The following is a 9197-nucleotide window of genomic DNA, read 5'->3' on the forward strand; positions in this document are numbered from 1 at the left end:
AAATGGAAGTAGCCTGACCGAGCTAAACGTGCTCGGCCAAGTTGTGAAAACCCTGCGAGGGTTGACCAGCCAAGTTTAGCTCAGACTAATAGAACCAATCTGGGTTAAGTTGAGCTGTTCAGGTTTGGTCACAGCTCGAGATAGCTCGGTTGAGTGCCTCTCTTGGTCCAGTACCACGTGCAGAAGTTATTGTTGTTTGTTAGGTTGTCTACTTCTGAAAAATGCACGCGTGTAAGGGAATTAAGGGCCAAAATGTCCTCACCTTAAGACAATGGGAATAATGTGCATCACATGGAGAAGTGGGACAAGTTGTCTATATAATATCTGCGAGTTCATTCTTGAAGGTAAGCAATCTTTAGTCAGAAAACTCTCTCATACTAGACCGTTAAAGGGTTTTTTGGTGAGACACCTGTCGGTTAGCTCACCTCAATTGTGTTTGTAAGAGAAACGATGCCATTTGGAGTGAGATGGATAAGGAGGCAAAGAGTACAGAAGTGAAGAATATTTGCTCTCCTTACAATTAGTGCTGTCTGTGGGAAACTTGACACGTAAAATCTTATCCTCCAAGCTTTTCTGACTGCCTTCAATGGTGAACAATCCCGAGATTCTGATTTCCACAGTCGATGGCATCACTCCAGAGTTAGTTTGGAGGTGTGGCGACCTGCCCGCCTTTCCAAAGATGGCTGGTTTGGAAACCTCCAGAAGAGGGGCTACCCAGAGACATACAAGACAAACGTGCGAGGAGCTCTAAGCACTCTCAGAGCCTTAAAGGGCACCGATGACGTAGAGGTCGCACACTCAACATCTGAAGCACAAGTTGAGGGACCGAGACGTTGTCATCCCCAAGATGGTGACGAAGATGAAGGCCATAAAACGCCAACTAAAGAGAAAGGGCATTGCTAGAGTGGGAAACCACAATGAGCATGTCCAATCCCACCACTCTAGTAGTCGAAGTCGACTACTAACTCCTTCACTCTCCATCTCAAGGAGTTTTAGAGCCATTGATTCCATCACACTAGCAGAAATGTCTCACACTCAAGATATCAATTACTATTTCTCGCGTTTGCCAATAATGTCGATATGTTCATACTCCGCTCGATCGAAGGATTTGAAAGATGTCTTGGAGGAATAAGCACACCGGAGGTAAGCCATAGCGGCGCTGATGCTACAGAGATCAGCTCCCGGAGTTTATGCAACTGAAGAGGTTGCCATACCACTGCCATATTCAATGGTGAATGCACCGGCGAACAGAAACTCGGCAACATTGAACGTCACTCTCTTTTTCCTAAAGATCGAGAACTCGCCTCACCTCGTAGGCTTCTATCAACCCAATTTCAACCTCTACGAAGGGAGGACTGACCTTTACTTACATGTAAGCCATTTTTGCCATGTCATGGTTGTCCACAGGCATAACGATGCCTTGATGTGCATTTTATTCCCATCAAGTTTGGGCGAGCTAGGCCTAAAATGGTTCGAAGGATTGCCGGAGGGTAGCATTGATGGTTGGCAATAGTTGGCTGAAGCATTTATCACCAAATTTAGGATGAATACAAGCACCAAAGGCGGTCGACCATCTCCTAGGGATAAGTATGGAACCGGGAGAAGCGGTGTAGGCGTTCAACGCTTGGTATTGAGAGACATTCAACGAGTTCCATGATTGCCCAACCAACCTGGCTACCGCTTAGTACAGACGGGGTCTACTATATATTGAGGGACTCACTAACGATGACCCAGCCCCTAACATTGGAACTATTGAGGCAAATGCTCTGTAACAACCTCGACCCATGATTAACCATTAAAGCATGATTAAGGATGCTTAATGAGTAATCAAGATGAAATTCTAAATTAATTCCATGTGTGTTGCATTATTTGAGTTTCTATCTGTCTATTGTAGAAAGATTTGTTTGTGTTTCAGTTTTGTTCTGCAAATTGAAGGCCTTATCGGCATTCGAACGCGAAATTAACTTGATTTATGTGTTAGTTGGTATTTTTAGAATTTTATGATAAGTTTGATTAAAATTTGATTCAGAGCAATTAAATTAGAATAATTAATGTCCATTTAATTAGCTTTAACTACTCACCATTAACTATGCCTATATAAGGCCAATATGTGCTTCAACTCCTCTCTTTTCACATCTTTGAGCCTACTCAAGCAAATAAAACGTAAGAGAGAGTGAGAGACCTAAAGAAAAGAATGAATTCAAGGAGAGATAAGAGAATTGTGATAGAGAGCTAGAAGGATTGAAGGTTTGGCTTGTAGGAGCTTAAGAATTGGTGGTTAGAACTCAAGTGAAGGCCTTAGGTGAGTATTTGGCTCCCCATCTTTGTATCTAAGTCATTAATGAAGAGAACCTAAGGAGATTTTGTGAGCAAGTATAAGAATTGAGGTAGAAATGAAGAGAATTGAGCGATATCATGCATGCATGCACATTTTCTAACATTTTGAGTTGAATTGCCAAGAATTTTCACATGCATGCTTCAATTTTACTTTAGTTTTAAGAGTTTATCATGTTTTCCATCAATTTCCCTTATTTGAGCATGTTTTGAAAGGTTTAAGTTTGTAGAAATTACACACATGTTCATATCATGAGTTTCAAGTTTCATTTTGCACAATTGGCAAGCTTTTGGGCCATAATTTCATGAAATGATCTTGAATTCACAATGCTTTCCAAGTTTAGACTTGTTTTCTCAAGTTTTGGGCCCAAAGGATGTGTTTTGTTTAGTTAAATTCGAGTTTTGAAGCCTGGAAGCAAATTTGGAAATTTCAGATTCTGCTTCTTCGCTTAAGCGACAGATCATGCGCTCGAGCGACCACTCTGTCTTTTGCACCTTCACTTGAGCAACTAAAAGCTGGCTCGAGCGTAAAATGTATGCTCCCAGAAGTTCACATGTTTTGCAAACCGCTCGAGCGATAAGAGTTGCGCTCGAGCAAATACCTCAGTCTCACGTTCGAGCGACCGTCGAGCAGAGAAATCAAGCAACCAGTACTTTTGCAGAGTTTACAGACCACTCAAGCGGAGGAAGTTGTGCTCGAGTGACCACTTACATGTTTTAACCTCCGCTCGAGCGAAGGAAGTTGCGTTTTAGCGAAGCCTCTGTTTCCAGCAACTTTGACTAAGTGTTTTCAAGGGCATTTTGGCATCCTCATCGCATCCTAGGCATTCCTAGGCCATGATTAAGACATAATAATGAGGATAAGGTCTAGAAACACACTAAGAACGAAATAGAATAAGAGAATGAAATAGAATAAGTTAACGAATTCCGAGTGTGTGTTTCAATATGTGTGTGTCTGTTATGTTTATGTAGGTCAAACGCTGCAAGTTATCTAATTTGTTTGCTCTGACTATTCTGCAAGTGAAGCCATTTGTGAGTAATAACTTAGTAAAACTATGTTCAACTTTATTTATTTTCTATATGATGAAATAAGATCTGTTTTCTGAATTGTTATGTTCTGTATCAATGAATGATTGTCCATACATTGAAAAGTATTCGTGGTATCCTTAGCACAAGGCCCTTGCTCGGGGGTAATAATATCGTGGTCTCCTGGCCCTTGCCTGGGGATAATAATACCGTGGTTTCATGGCCCTTGCCCAAGGGTAACAATATTGTGACTCAAGTATGTTATCTGTTCCCGGTACCGGAGGTTCCTTAATGGAACTGGCACGCATGACCCCTTTTATGCTCTGTATTTGATCTGTCAGCACTAATGGATGTACCATGTATGATTAATCATGTACTCTATTTTCTGTATACGATTTGACTGAGAACATGAATATGAATTTGTTTCTAATATGAAGCCTGTTTTCCGAATCTAATATGGGACACCATTCATTTACCCCTTTACTCTGTTATTATTCACTGGGCTTTTGCTCACTATTTATATTATGTATGTAGGTGAACCGGTGCGTGACCAGGCCTAAGCTGCTGCCTGGTGAGTTTTGGTCAGCCAGCAACCGTACCTCTCGGGGAGGTTCGCTATTGAACAGTCAAGTTTTGTGAACCACGCCAGGATGTTTTGTTATTTTGTTTTTGTTTATCTATACGCTGGGCTAAGTCCCTTATGATACGAATTGTGTGGTGGTGCATAACGTGTGGAAGTTTGACATTATGCATATGTATAGAAGTTTAAATTTTCTATCTCATGTATGTTTTCACAGCTCAATGGACATTGTATTTTGTATATTTGCTTCTGCAGCCCCTTACATTCTATGATATTCAGATCAGAGGCCTTTGGCAATCCAAAGACTACTGGCCGGTTACGATGCTAAACCTATAGCGGTGAGTTTGGGTCATGACATGCTCAACGAGCATATAAGGGTTGAAGATGACACGACCGTAGCTACCTCGAAGACAAATCCGGTAGTAGTGGACAAAAAGGTTAGAGGAAAAGTTCATGCCATCGGACAGGAAGATAACCGTCCGAACAAAGGCAGAAAAAAGGTCGAGAAAAAAGGGCATAAAATTCACAGGGTATAAATGACCGATCTATTCCTAAAACATGGAACACTACCAATCTGAAGTTCTCATAACTCTTTCAATTATTGATGTAATGAAACAAGTAGACCGTTTTCTAAAAAATTATTGTACTTTCACCCCTCTGAACAGATTTAGCATCATCCAAGGGGCAACTGACCATCATTTTGATGGAGAAATCATAATTCCTTCCTGGTAGATTTTTGCTCGGCAAGATGAAATTTGGTGTTTTGCTTACCTTTGGAATTTCTTGCCAAAGTGTGTATTGCTCGGCAAGAGGGCAGCTGATGGATTTTATTAGCTTTGGAATTCCTTGCCAAAGTGGGTTTTGCTCGGCAAGAGGATAATTGATGGATTTTTATCAACTTTGAAATTCTTTGTCGAACTGAATATTGCTCGGCAAAAAGTTAGTTGATGGATTTTATCAACTTTGGAATTCTTTGCTGAAACGGATATTGCTCGGCAAAAGGTTTGTTGATGGATTTTATCAACTTTGAAATTCCTTGTCGAAGTGGGTTTTGCTTGGCAAGAGGGTAGTTGATGGATTTTATTAACTTCAGAATTCCTTGCCGAAGTGGGTTTTCCTCGGCAAGAGGGTAGTTGATGGATTTTATCAACTTTGGAATTCTTTTCTGAAGCGAATATTGCTCGGCAAGAAATTAGTTGATGGATTTTATCAACTTTGGAATTCTTTGCCGAAGTGGATCTTGGTCAGCAAGAGATTTGTTAATGAATTTTATCAACTTTGATATTACTCGGTAAGAGGGTAGTTGAAGGATTTTATCAACTTTGGAATTCTTTGTCGAAGCGAGTATTGCTCGGCAAGAGGGTAGTTGATGGATTTCATCAACTTTGGAATTGCTTGTCGAAGCAAGTTTTGCTCGGCTAGAGGGTAGTTGATGGATTTTATCAACTTTGAAATTCCGTGCCGAAGCGAGTTTTGCTCGGCAAGAGGGTAGTTAATGGATTTTATTAACTTTGGAATTCTTTGCCGAAGTGGATCTTGCTTTGTAAGAGGTTTGTTGATGGATTTTATCAACTTTGGAATTATTTGCCGAAGCGGGTATTGCTCGGCAAGAGGGTAGTTGATGGATTTTATCAACTTTGGAATTCTTTGTCAAAGCGGGTATTGCTCAGCAAGAGGGTAGTTGATGGATTTTATCAACTTTGGAATTCCTTGTCGAAGTAGGTTTTGCTAAGCTAGAGGGTAGTTGATGGATTTTATCAACTTTGGAATTTCTTGCCGAAGCGGGTTTTGCTTGGCAAGAGGGTAGTTAGTGGATTTTATTAACTTCGGGATTCTTTGCCAAAGCAGATCTTGCTCTGTAAGAGGTTTGTTGATGGATTTTATCAACTTTGGAATTATTTGCCGAAGCGGGTATTGCTCGGCAAGAGGGTAGTTGAAGGATTTTATTGACTTTTGAATTCTTTGCCGAGTGGATGTAGCTCGCCAAAGAAGAATGCCTTTCTGAACAGATTTAGCTTGCTGAAAAGAACGGCTCCTTGTCGAGCGGATTTAACTCGCTAAAGAAGGATGCCTTGCCAAGTAGATTTAGCTCGCTGAAAAGAAAGGCTCCTTGCTGAGTGGATTTAGCTCGCTAAAGAAGGATGCCCTATCGAGTGGATTTAGCTCACCGAGAAGAAAGACACCTTATCGAGCAGATTTAGCTTGCCAAAACAGGATGCAGTGGTTAAAGCTCGCTAACGAAAAAGTAGCAGTTGTTGGGTTCACAAAATTTGAATTTTTTGGAGAGAGAAAGTGCAAAAACAACTGCTCCAAAGTCTAGCCCAAGGGGTCCACGTGGTTGTTTGGCAAAAGATAGCACATGAAGAAGTCAGAACCGGGCTATTACACTGTGACAGACTAAGCTATTGTAGAGTAATCAAAAAATAAGGTGGACAATATAAAAGAAGTTGGTTGGCCAAACAAGGGTCTTGGCTAGGACCTACCAAACAAGATGATCTTCAAGTAATATTGCATGTCAAGTCTAATTCATCGACGTGCTGAGATTGGTTAAAAAGAAAGGGACCGAGCTATGCATATATGCTTGATGATCGAGCAAGAGCAGGCTCAAGACAAACTAGCCGAGATTTTTTTTTTTTTTTCAATTCAAAGGCTTTATGGTGAGACCTACCAAGCAATGGAAATAAACATATTAAATAATATGTTGAACACCAATTGATTACTCAGTTTCCAAGCAAAAGAATATGTATGCTATGATCATGCATAGGAAACAAGGCATGACCCACCAAACACTTCCATCAAAAGTGAGAACTTAAATTGATTAAGCTTTTGGAAAATCAAGTTTCTAGGCCCCACCATTCCATCAAATGCAAAGTTGAATCAATTCCGTCAATTGAGTGCAATGCCAAGATAGAGAGCCGAGTTGTACGACATGTGGATGTGCTGAGATACCCCGAAAAGACATGAAGGCCGAAATACACATTGAATAAATTGAGCTGAGATCAACAATGGCCCCCACTCAATAAATTTAAGTGCAAGTCAGGGGCAAATGAAGGAGCAAGAAGAAAAATGGCATTTGGATACCTAAACCGAGCTATCTATCTCGACTGAGCCATGAAGATCTATGTATAAGTGCAGCATGAACCCTGCAGACAAGGGATAAAACTTGACCAAGCAAAACATATTCAAACAAAAGAGAAGATGAATAGTAAATGGGCAGAGTGTATTTAATAAAAGGATCGAGCTATCCTAACCGAGTTGAAGCTAAGTTGTGTAAGACCAAAGTAATCCCAATCATGTTGCAACATATAAGATTAAGGGGCAATTGAGAGAGAGAATTTCCGCCGAACAGAATGGGCCAAGCTACCTCATAGTAAAGGGAATTTTACCAAACAAAAAGGGCCGAGCTAAGACTGTCAGTCCATGATTGGCTGAGCAAAGCCAATAAAGATTGGCTGAACTGGAGGAGACACGCGTGAGTCCTTGCTGAGTTGTGAGGATAGACTGAGCTATATGGCCGCGTGGAGTGTGACCTGACTAGAAATGGTACAAATAGAAGTAGCCTGACCGAGCTAAACGTGCTTGGCCGAGTTGTGAAAACCCTACAAGGACTGACCGACAAGGTTTAGCTTAGACTGATAGAACTAGTCTGAGTTAGGCCGAGCTGTGCAGGTTCGGCCATAACTCAAGATAGCTCGGTTGAGTGCCTCTCTTGGTCCAGTACTACATGGAGGACAAACTGCGCGTTGCCCAAGTTATTGCTGTTTGTCAGGTTGTTTACTTTTGACAAGTGCACGCGTGTAAAGGAATTAAAGGGCAAAATGTTCTCGCCCCAAGCCAATGGGAATGATGCGTACCACATGAAAAAGTGGGACAAGTTGTCTATATAAGACCTGTGAGTTCATTCTTAAAGGTAAGCAATCTTAAGTCAGAAAACTCTCTCATTCTCCTATATTTTCTGAAGGTGCTAACTAGACTGTCAGAGGGGTTTTTCGGTGAGACACCCGCCGGTTAACTCACCTCTATTGTGTTTGCAAGAGAAACGATGTCATTTGGAGTGAGACGAATACAGAGGCAAGGAGTACAGAAGTGAATAATATTTGATCCCTGTACAATCATCATCAACAATAACACATCAACAACAACACCATAAAAAATAAAAAAATAAAAATTAAACTAACACATCAGATCTATAATATCTGGATCTAGATGGATCTGGATCTCACGATGAAAACCGATCAATGGATTTGGATCTCATATCTGATCTATGAAAATAATAAAGATCAAAAGTTAAATAATAATAATAATTAAACAGATAGAATTGTTCAAAACTCCAACAACAGAGATCTAATGCATTCTTGCATTAGATCAAAACACCATTAGATCAGTGATTAACACAGCATTAGAACTGTTGATCAAAGAAAAGCCTTCGACGAGATCGAGGTCTAAACATAATCTAAAACAGAGAAGAAATTAGAGCATTAAAGAAATCAGAGAGTTGCTATAAACACACATACACACACACATATATAGTGTACTTGAGCTTGGAGATCCAAATTAGAGGACTGGTATGGAAGACGATGATGATGAATCAAATGACGGTGGTGGTGCTACATGGATCTAATCTTTAATAGGTTAGGGATGGTTTTGAGGCTTGTATCTAAAAGGCCCTTGACTCCATTGCCTTTGTTGAGCATGAAATCCAGGATGTCGAAGGGTTTAGAGAGCTTCACTAGTTGCCTATGGTGGAGCTGGAGTATGTAGAGGATCATCGCCGTCGATCCACTACCGTACCACGGTGGTAATGGCAGATTCACCACTACCTACGAGGAGAGAGAGAGAGAGAACACGATTTTGGTTAGGGTTTATAGGGCAATAGTGGTGGTGGTGGTGTCAGAGATGAGTGTTGAGAAGGTGTCGATAGAGATGAATCGAGAGAGAGAGAGAGAGAGAGAGAGAAGAGGGGGATTATTTGTTGGTTTTTCACCGTATCATATATATATATATATATATAGGTAGTTTGGTCATTTTGTAAGAGTTTGTCCTCATGGACATAATGTTTAGTGTCTGGACCTTTGAACAAAGAACACCCAAAAATGGATTTATCGCCTAAGTGCCCTATATTATATTACCTTTAATTTTTATTAATTTTTTTGTTTAACCTATACCCGCCCTGATATGATATGTGATGGAGGCGGAGAACGACAAATCCACTTCAAACTAGTTTCGTTGCCATTTCTTCTCATTGCTATCGGCTACC

The sequence above is a fragment of the Camellia sinensis genome, chromosome 9, assembly GCF_055761805.1.
Source record: "Camellia sinensis isolate YWXY chromosome 9, ASM5576180v1, whole genome shotgun sequence".
NCBI lineage: Eukaryota > Viridiplantae > Streptophyta > Magnoliopsida > Ericales > Theaceae > Camellia > Camellia sinensis.